This window comes from Bos grunniens, chromosome 25 (assembly GCF_055505025.1).
Source record: "Bos grunniens cultivar Pamir isolate PY7600 chromosome 25, Bosgru_T2T1.0, whole genome shotgun sequence".
Taxonomy (NCBI): domain Eukaryota; kingdom Metazoa; phylum Chordata; class Mammalia; order Artiodactyla; family Bovidae; genus Bos; species Bos grunniens.
In genome coordinates, this window is record NC_141189.1 from 4,709,328 (window position 1) to 4,719,260 (window position 9,933).

Here is a 9,933-nt window from a genome sequence, read left to right on the forward strand (position 1 = left end):
CACTCTTACTCATCTATGCTAACCTCTAGAAGGCCAATGTCTGATTCCAGAAAAGAAATGCACCATTAAGGCGTTGGTGAGTATAACAAAGAAAATGCCTTGAGGTAATTCCAAACGATAATAGATAAAATAATTTCAACAGTGTAAAATTTTAAAGATTGGTTCTGGGATTCCCCGGCAGCAAATTCGATGTGTCAGCTCCCCGAGGAGCTACTTTACAGCTGCTGGGAACAGGGAGGTATTAAATAATATGAAGTTCCCTTTCACAATTTTGTCTCTACGCTTTTATGTTTACAATCTTTGCTTACTAAGGGGAGTCATTCAAGACTTATTACAATGTTTTAAGTACTCATCTGAGCAATAAACTCATTCATTCACCCATTTAACTGCAGGGTCTTCCTTATGAGGCAATGTGCAGACCAGGGAGAAAAGAAATGATGGACCAGTTAGACATGAAGAGTTCTGCTTACTTGGGGAGGAAAGACCTAAATGGGGTCTGAGGGTCAGCGGGGGGCTTTAGCCTTCTCCAGGGCAGGGGGGAGAGGCTGCCGGGAGCGAAGGCTGCGATCAAGCGGGCGGGGGCGCACCCTGGCCAGCCCTGCATCCCTGGCAGTCGCCCGAGGAGAAGCCCACCTGGCTGCGAGCTCTAGGGCTGCATCCACGTTGGACCAGCCCTGCCCTCCATAGTCGACGGAGAAGGGGCGGGGTTTCGGCCAGGGCCCGCCCCCGACAGCGGAGCGCGGGAGGCCGAGGCGGGACTTCCGCCTCGCAAGGTGCCACTTCCGGATCCGGTGGCGATAGTTTCCGGGTCAGTTTAGAGCCGCGATGCACTGGCGGGTTGTTATGGCTCGCGCATCGCTGGGGATGTTGGGCTGCAGCTCGAGGCGGAAGGGCGAAGCAGAGGGCGACCTGGCGGGGACTGTGTCTGCGCCGCCTGCCATTGACTTCTCGGCCGAGAGCTCGGACCCCAAGCGTGATGGTGAGGGACCGGCCTGGGCATCTAGGTAGAAGGAGCAGCTCGTGGGTTGGAGAATGTGTGTCCAGCTCACTTCCGTTAACCTTTGAGTAGAAAAGCCATAACCGTCAGAAAATCCTCTCACCTTCACCAGGAAAATGTCAGAGGAAGATTCTCCCACCCGGTTCAGAGTTACTCTGATTTGGAAAATGACGCTCAGCGCACGGCCCCTGGAGTCGTCTCCCAGGAGCCGAAACTGAAGGATCGAAGCTAACGGAAGAAAATAACGGCTTTGGGTTACAGTTACGAAGAGCTGCCCACAAATAGGTCAATTCATTTAATTCTCATGTAACCCTGTAAGGTTGGGTGAAGTGGGATCTTTACAAATGAACAACTGAGACAGGTTAAATAATTTGTTTAAAAATCACAGCTACTAGTGGTCGGACTCCGTGTAAACAAACTGGATACAGATGTTACTTATCGAGTTGTTTGTAATATTATCGGAGACGCCTATTTCTCCCTCAGCTGGAGGCATGGCCAAATTATGGAATATCAAGTTACAAAATACTGTGTTACACTAAACATGGAAGTTGCCCAGGACATAGTTCAGAGTGGAAAACAAAATGCAAGTTGCAGAAAAATGTGTTTTTAGCCATTGTTTTTGCAAAACCAAACCCTTTCGAAACAATGCTGTCCTATTGTAGTACACATTTATCTATGCAATCGAATAAAGATTGGAGTAACATATACTAAACCGACAACTGTGTAGGGGAGGGAAGGGGGAGGCATGGGGATTTAAGAGAGTTATGGTAGAAAGGAACTTTATTCTTACAAAGTTTAATAATTTGAGAAATAAAATCCACCTGATGGTGTGAGGATATAAGGGTTATGAGAATATGGACATAAAAATAAAGGTTCTCAGGGACTCCCAAAAGAACATTAAAAGTCATTTTTAACTGCAGTATTTCATTAGTCTCAAGAAGCTTTAAAAAAAAAGAAATCTCAAAACTGCCCCTGTTCCACATTACATGGCTTATATTGGATGGAAACTGAGAGCCGTTAAGTAAAATTAAATATCTTTTCAAATATGCATCCTGATATTTTCAGTTGAAATAGAGCTTAACTATTATTAATTATTTATAATAATTATTTATATATTATTTATATATTCATTATTATTATTTATATATTCATTTTTAATATTAACAACTCACTGAAATCATATATCTGACTAGCCCTATATAAAAATTGTTAAAAACACTTAACATCTCTTGCATGTTGCACTGGGGTTGAGGCCCCAAAACTTAAAGAGAGAAGTCCAGGGATTGAAATGGGAGTGACACACTCTTAATTGCCAATATCCACATTAAATCACCATTTCAAGTGTGTCTGTTGACAAAAGGAATATTAAGAAACGATTTTGGCTTGAAGATCCCTTTAGTAATTGACCTTGTTTGGGGAAGTAAAGAAGAAAGCAGAAATAGATGTGCTTACCAGAAAAGACAGTCTGTTCATCTGGGACTTGACATCCCACATTGGCAAGACCTTTCGGAGTGAGGGTTCTAATCCTGATGACATCACAGCTGTTGCCTGGTAGCCAGGCAGATCAACAGAATCTTCACAACGCATTACCTTAGGCTGTTCCTTACCCTGATAAGAGGCAGGAAATCTAGTTAAGCATATGTGTTGATTATTGCTGTGTAATAAATTACCCCCCAAGCGAGCATTTATTTTTTTCCCATGGTTTCTGAGGGTCAGGCATCTGAGAGCAGCAAAGCTTGGTGGTCCTAGCTCAGTCTCTCCTAAGGTGGCTGTCCAACCATTGCCTTGCTGCAGACATTTTAGGGTTCTGGGGAAGAAGAATCTGCTCGGAGCACACTTCCATGTTGTTGGCAGGCTCAGATCCTCATCGCCTGGGCTTCGCTCACAACATGGCGTTGTGTTTCCCCCAGAAGGAGGGATGAGGGAAAGAAAGCAGAGTGGGAGTCACAGCATCTTTCAAACTAATCTTGGACACCTTAGACCATCAGTTCTCCATGTGCTAACCATCATACAAACTACCCTTAGTACACAGAGTGGGAACTTGAAAAGGGTGTGAAGACCAGTAGGCAGAGATCTGGGGGGGCCATCTGGAAGGCTGCCTACCAAGGTATCGTACCTTCGGTCAAACTCTCACACTCCCTGATCACTGCTAGATACCTACATGTGGCTGGAGCTGTTAGAGTAAAAATAGAGGAATTAGAGACAAACTAGAGAAGATTGGGTCCCAGTGTGTAACTTGGACAATTCCTTAACATGAGATGAATAAGTAGTTAGGAAAGATGATAAAATGGATGCAACCCCCAGTTTTACACAGTATACTGAGCACCTTATTAGTGACCTTATATACTTAAATATCTGTTTATTGATCCATCAAGTGGTATCTTCTAACTCCCTATCACAGAGATAAGAAACTTATACCTCCTCCCATCTCATTACCTGCAAACATGCATGGATACACCACTAATTCTATTAAGGTTTATAGCACTTACCTTCTCTGGTAATCGTCATTATTGATGTAACAGGATAATTGATAAAGGTAGCTATTGGGGACATTCTCTGATGTTACTGATCTGTCTCTCCCAATAGGTGACAAAGTCCGTGTGAATATCGATGTGAAGGTTTCACTAGGGTGCTTAGTGATGGGGAAGGTGAGGGAGAGACTGGGTAGGCATTTGTACATACACACATATACACAGAGACACACATCCAGACGCATACAAACACGCCTATTCTGCCAAAAAGAGGGGGCCTTCCTCAGGGATGCCAGCCCCCACTTTGAGATCCCCACCCCTGCCATGAAGAAATTTCTATCTCTTTAGAAAGTTTTGTCTTTGCTTCACCGAGAGGAAAAAGCTATACTGTACGTGCAGTATAAGTGGAGAAGGTGGGCGAAGACCCTCTGTGCGGCCAATGGCCACCAGTTGTTCAGTCGCTAAGGTTTCTGTCCTGCTTCTTGTGTGACTCTGTCCCTGCTCTGGAAGCTGTGACCTCAGGAACCATCGCTGCTCTGGCCCCCTCTCATGAACGCTGAAGTCATGAGTCTTAGTCATCTGCGTGGTACCATAGACTGCCATGAGAGTGATGAGTGAAGACCGAAAAGGAACCCTGGGGCAGCTCTTGAAAGGCCCTATGGGCCTTACAGAGGAGTCTAAATTTTGTTCTCACAAGGTCTAACCAGTTCTCCAGCCACTCCTGCTTCCTTTCTCCTCTCATGGCCTCTTTGTTTCTTTGAAATGAATGGCAACCCACTCCAGTACTCTTGCCTTGAAAATCCCATGGATGGAGGAGCCTGGTAGGCTGCAGTCCATGGGGTCACGAAGAGTCGGACACTCACTGAGCGACTTCACTTTCACTTTTCACTTTCATGCATTGGAGAAGGAAATGGCAACCCACTCCAGTGTTCTTGCCTGGAGAATCCCAGGGATGGCGGAGCCTGGTGGGCTGCCGTCTATGGGGTCACACAGAGTCAGACACAACTGAAGCGACTTAGCAGCAGCAGCAGATTCATTCCTACTCCTGGGTGTACCTACTTCTTTCTGTCTCAGGATACTTCCCAGGTCTTAATATTGATGATTTTTTTTTTTTTTTTGAAGAAACATAGGTACAAAGTCTGCATGTGTGCTCAGTTGCTCAGTCACATCTGACTCTGCGACCCCATGGATTGTGGCCCACCAGGCTCCTCTGTCCATGGGATTCTCCAGACAAGAGTGGGCTGCCATGGCCTCCTCCAGGGGACCGTCCCAACCCAGGGATTGAACCTGCATCTCCTGCGTTGCAGGTGGATTCTCTACTGCTGAGCCACTCAGCAGTAAAGCCCACAGGTACAGAGTAAGTACCCTTTATATTTTATTTCCTTTTATTTTAAAATATGTATTTATTTATTTGGCTGTGCCAGGTCTTCATTGTGGCATGCAACTTTTACCTATAACTAGTGAAATTCATGCATCTTCTATGTTATCCGTCTTATGGGATTCCTTTTGGTTACAGATATGTTTAGTATTGCATGTTTATCTGTATCATGTTTCTTTTTTTTTTTTTTTAATTTGTAGGCAGCCTAGATATATTCTGAGCTTCCCTTGTGGCTCAACTGGTAAAGAATAAGCCTGCAATGCAGGAGACCTGGGTTCAATCCCTGGGTTGGGAAGATCCCCTGCAGAAGGGAAAGGCTACCCACTCCAGTATTCTGGCCTGGAGAATTCCTACAGTCCATGGGGTCGCAAACAATCACACACGACTGAATGACTTCCATTTTCACTTTAGATATATTCTGGATATGGAATAAAAATTGACTCATGTTTTAGACTTGGACAAATGGGTGGATTATGTGCTAATTTAAATAGATGGTGAAGGATAGTATAAAAGTGTTAGGAAGAACATGAAGAGTTCACTTTCAGACAAATTCGAGAAGATTTTAGGCCATCTGAGAGAACAAGTCTGTGCTGCAGAGATACATCTGGGAGTTGTCAGGTTATTGGTGGTATGTAAACTGATAGCGATGCACGTGGTTATCTCCTGAGAATTTGGGGTGACGTGACAAGAGCCCAGAAAATTACACATTTAGAGAAGGAGGGTCCAGAAAGGCATACTGAGATACTGAGATGAAGGACCAGTACAACAGAGAACTAGAATTGTGTGATATCGTGGAAGCTGAGAGAGGAACGTGTACCTTCCCCCACCCCCAATTTTTCCCTGCATGTGGTTTCATTGCACGGTTGAACCCTAACTGCTCTTCTATTTGGAATTTGGATTTATTTCAGTGCTTTTCTATTATAAACTATACCTTGGTAGATATATATATATATACACATACATACATACATACATACACGGAGAAGGCAATGGCACCCCACTCCAGTATTCTTGCCCGGAGAATCCCATGGATGGAGGAGCCTGGTAGGCTACAGTCCATGGGGTCGCTAAGAGTCGGACATGACTGAGCGACTTCACTTTCACTTTTCACCTTCATGCACTGGAGAAGGAAATGGCAACCCACTCCAGTGTTCTTGCCTGGAGAATCCCAGGGACGGGGGAGCCTGGTGGGCTGCCGTCTATGGGGTCGTACAGAGTTGGACAGGACTGATTCGACTTAGCAGCAGCAGCAGCAGCATATATATACATATGTACACACACACATGCTTTTTTTTTCTTTTGGTGGACATTCTTGTATTTATCTTTTTTCACCACTCTATTTGCTTTGGATATACATATATATAATCCCATGAACGGAGGAGCCTGGTAGGCTGCAGTCCATGGGGTCGCTGAGTCGGACACGACTGAGAGACTTCACTTTTCACTTTCATGCCTTGGAGAAGGAAATGGCAACCCACTGCAGCGTTCTTGCCTGGAGAATCCCAGGGATGGGGGAGCCTGGTGGGCTGCCGTCTATGGGGTCGCACAGAGTCAGGCACGACTGAAGCGACTTAGCAGCAGCAGCAGTATAGGTAGACATGTATGCCTATTTAAAAGCTTTTAACTATAAATTGCATGTCATTTTCTAGAAAGGTTGCCTTCATTATATTCCCACCAGAATGAGTTTGGTTGATGTTCATCATTTATCTAACCAATTATATTGTCCTGTTTTGGGTATCATAATTAGTGTTGCAATGAATACTTTTTAAGCTAAATCTTCTTGCTCAGTCTTAACCTGCTCCTTATGATAAATTCCCAAAAATAAAATTGATGAATCAGAAGTATTTGCATTTTTAAAGCTCTGCACATGCATAGGTAAATCACCCTCCAGAAAGCCTATGCCCGGTTCCATCAGCAGGGCATGGCAAGGCGAATCCCTAGTCCCTGGGAGTTATTTGGAGAACTACATCCTTAATTGCTTCTACCAGGGTGAATACACCAGTAGACTATGAGGAAGCTTTGTTCAAACACATTTTTTTTTTTAAAGAGTAGATTAAAAAAAATTCATGTGGGATCTTATTTCCCTGACCAGGAATCAAACCCTCACCCTGACACGTTGGAAAGGTGGAGTCTTAGCCACTGGACCGCCAGGGAAGTCCCTCAAATGCAATTCTTAAACAATACCATTTTTGCGCATGGCACTGGGATTGAGCACACAAATCTGAAAGGAATTTTTTTTTTTTGGCTGCACCAGGCCCCTTGTGGAATCTTAGTTGGGACCAAGGATTGAATTTAGGCCATGGCAGTGAAAGCACCAAGTCCTTAACCATTGGACCGCCAGGAAACTCCCTGATTGACTTTTTATTCCAGCTATGCTATCTGATCTGCGGTCTAAGAATTAACTTCCAACAGCATTGCGTCAGCGACCAGGTCATCAGAGACATCAGAGAGCAAAGAGGATTTTTGCAGCCAGTGGCTTCAAACCACCGTTGATCCGGTGTAGCCATGGGATCACTTTGAAAAGGCTTTCTAGGTTTGAAATCACCTCAGTTGAAAGTTGTCTCAAAACCAGCGAAAATTTTATGAGACTGATTCACTCTGGAATCTAGCTGGCATTTCCCGTTTTGTGGTGACCTAACGGTAATGGCATAGTCAATAAAGCAGAAGTAGATGTTTTTCTCGAACTATCTTGCTTTTTCCATGATCCAATAGATGTTGGCAATTTGATCTCTGGTTCCTCTGCCTTTTCTAAAACCAGCTTGAACATCAGGAAGTTCACGGTTGATGTATTGCTGAAGCCTAGCTTGGAGAATTTTGAGCATTACTTTACTAGCGTGTGAGATGAGTGCAATTGTGCGGTCGTTTGAGCATTCTTTGGCATTGCCTTTCTTTGGGATTGGAATGAAAACTGACCTTTTCCAGTCCTGTGGCCACTGCTGAGTTTTCCAAATTTGCTGGCATATTGAGTGCAGCACTTTCACAGCATCATCTTTCAGGATTTGAAATAACTCAACTGGAATTTCATCACCTCCCCTAGCTTTGTTCGTAGTGATGCTTTCTAAGGCCCACTTGACTTCACATTCCAGGATGTTTGGCTCTAGATTAGTGATCATACCATCGTGATTATCTGGGTCGTGAAGATCTTTTTTGTACAGTTCTTCTGTGTATTCTTGCCACCTCTTCTTAATATCTTCTGCTTCTGTTAGGTCCATACCATTTCTGTCCTTTATCGAGCCCATCTTTGCATGAAATGTTCCCTTGGTATCTCTAATTTTCCTGAAGAGATCTCTAGTCTTTCCCATTCTGTTGTTTTCCTCTATTTCTTTGCATTGATCGCTGAGGAAGGCTTTCTTATCTCTTCTTGCTATTCTTTGGAACTCTGCATTCAGATGCTTATATCTTTCCTTTCCTCCTTTGCTTTTTGCTTCTCTTCTTTTCACAGCTATTTGTAAGGCCTCCCCAGACAGCCATTTTGCTTTTTTGCATTTCTTTTCTTGCAGGTCAGGAAGCAACAGTTAGAACTGGACATGGAACAACAGACTGGTTCCAAATAGGAAAAGGAGTTCATCAAGGCTGTATATTGTCACCCTGCTTATTTAACTTCTATGCAGAGTATATCATGAGAAATGCTGGACTGGAAGAAACACAAGCTGGAATCAGGATTGCCGGGAGAAATATCAATAACCTCAGATATGCAGATGATACCACCCTTATGGCAGAAAGTGAAGAGGAACTAAAAAGCCTCTTGAAAGTGAAAGTGGAGAGTGAAAAAGTTGGCTTAAAGCTCAACATTCAGAAAACGAAGATCATGGCATCCGGTCCCATCACTTCATGGGAAATAGATGGGGAAACAGTGGAAACAGTGTCAGACTTTATTTTTTGGGGCTCCGAAATCACTGCAGATGGTGACTGCAGCCATGAAATTAAAAGATGCTTACTCCTTGGAAGGAAAGTTATGACCAACATAGATAGCATATTCAAAAGCAGAGACATTACTTTGCCAACAAAGGCCCATCTAGTCAAGGCTATGGTTTTTCCTGTGGTCATGTATGGATGTGAGAGTTGGACTGTGAAGAATGCTGAGTGCCGAAGAATTGATGCTTTTGAACTGTGGTGTTGGAGAAGACTCTTGAGAGTCCCTTGGACTGCAAGGAGATCCAACCAGTCCATTCTGAAGGAGATCAGCCCTGGGATTTCTTTGGAAGGAATGATGCTAAAGCTGAAACTCCAGTACTTTGGGCCACCTCATGCAAAGAGTTGACTCATTGGAAAAGACTCTGGGAGGGATTGGGGGCAGGGGGAGAAGGGGACGACAGAGGATGAGATGGCTGGATGGCATCACTGACTCGATGGACTTGAGTCTGAGTGAATTCCAGGAGTTGGTGATGGACAGGGAGGCCTGGCGTGCTGCGATTCATGGGGTCGCAGAGTCGGACACGACTGAGCGACTGAACTGAACTGACCTGAACGGTAATGGCAACCCACTCCAGTGTTCTTGCCTGGAGAATCCCGGGGACGGGGGAGCCTGGTGGGCTGCTGTCTATGGGGTCGCACAGAGTCGGACACGACTGAGGCGACTTAGCAGCAGCAGCAGCAACGGTTCACCCAAACAGGTTCAGTTCTCGTTGAGACGAATCCTGTAGATGCTTTTGATTTTTCTAAAATAAATAAATAACAACAACAACAAATGACAAAGTCACCGACGTGTCCGCAAAAAGTAAACATTTGGGTCGGGGTCCCTGCAGACGCCGGATTTTTAGACTAGCACCGGAGTCCTGGCGGGAGATGTGAGAGCGCTGACTAGCTGGGTGTTCAGGTCCCCAGGGCAGTGGAGCCGGACAGCGGGGAGCGCAGTCCCGGGTCACAGCGGAAGGATCTTGCCACTACCGCAGCGGCGAGAGGACCAGCCCCCCGGGCGCCGGCACCAAGGCTGCGCCGGCGCGGGACCAGCCCATCCTTCTCTCCACGAAAGGCGGGACTTGGCCCCGATACGGGGCGTGGCCTGCGACGGTGTCGCTCGGAGCGTGGGCGAGACAGGTGTTCCGCCTTCCGAGGGGCTACTTCCGGATCCGGTGGCGACCGCTGAA

General features: G+C 45.3%; 2 long non-coding RNA genes across 2 annotated transcripts; both read left to right on the forward strand.

The window, feature by feature from the left end:
• The first annotated feature begins 755 nt into the window (after positions 1-755).
• LOC147344760 (uncharacterized) lies at positions 756-1,704 on the forward strand. Its single transcript, XR_015154267.1, has 2 exons — positions 756-979; positions 1,110-1,704. It is a non-coding gene; the product is annotated as an uncharacterized LOC147344760 (long non-coding RNA).
• Positions 1,705-4,590: 2,886 nt separating this feature from the next.
• Positions 4,591-8,588, forward strand: LOC147344761 (uncharacterized). The gene is made up of 2 exons (XR_015154268.1): positions 4,591-4,825; positions 8,347-8,588. It is a non-coding gene; the product is annotated as an uncharacterized LOC147344761 (long non-coding RNA).
• Positions 8,589-9,933: the final 1,345 nt, after the last annotated feature.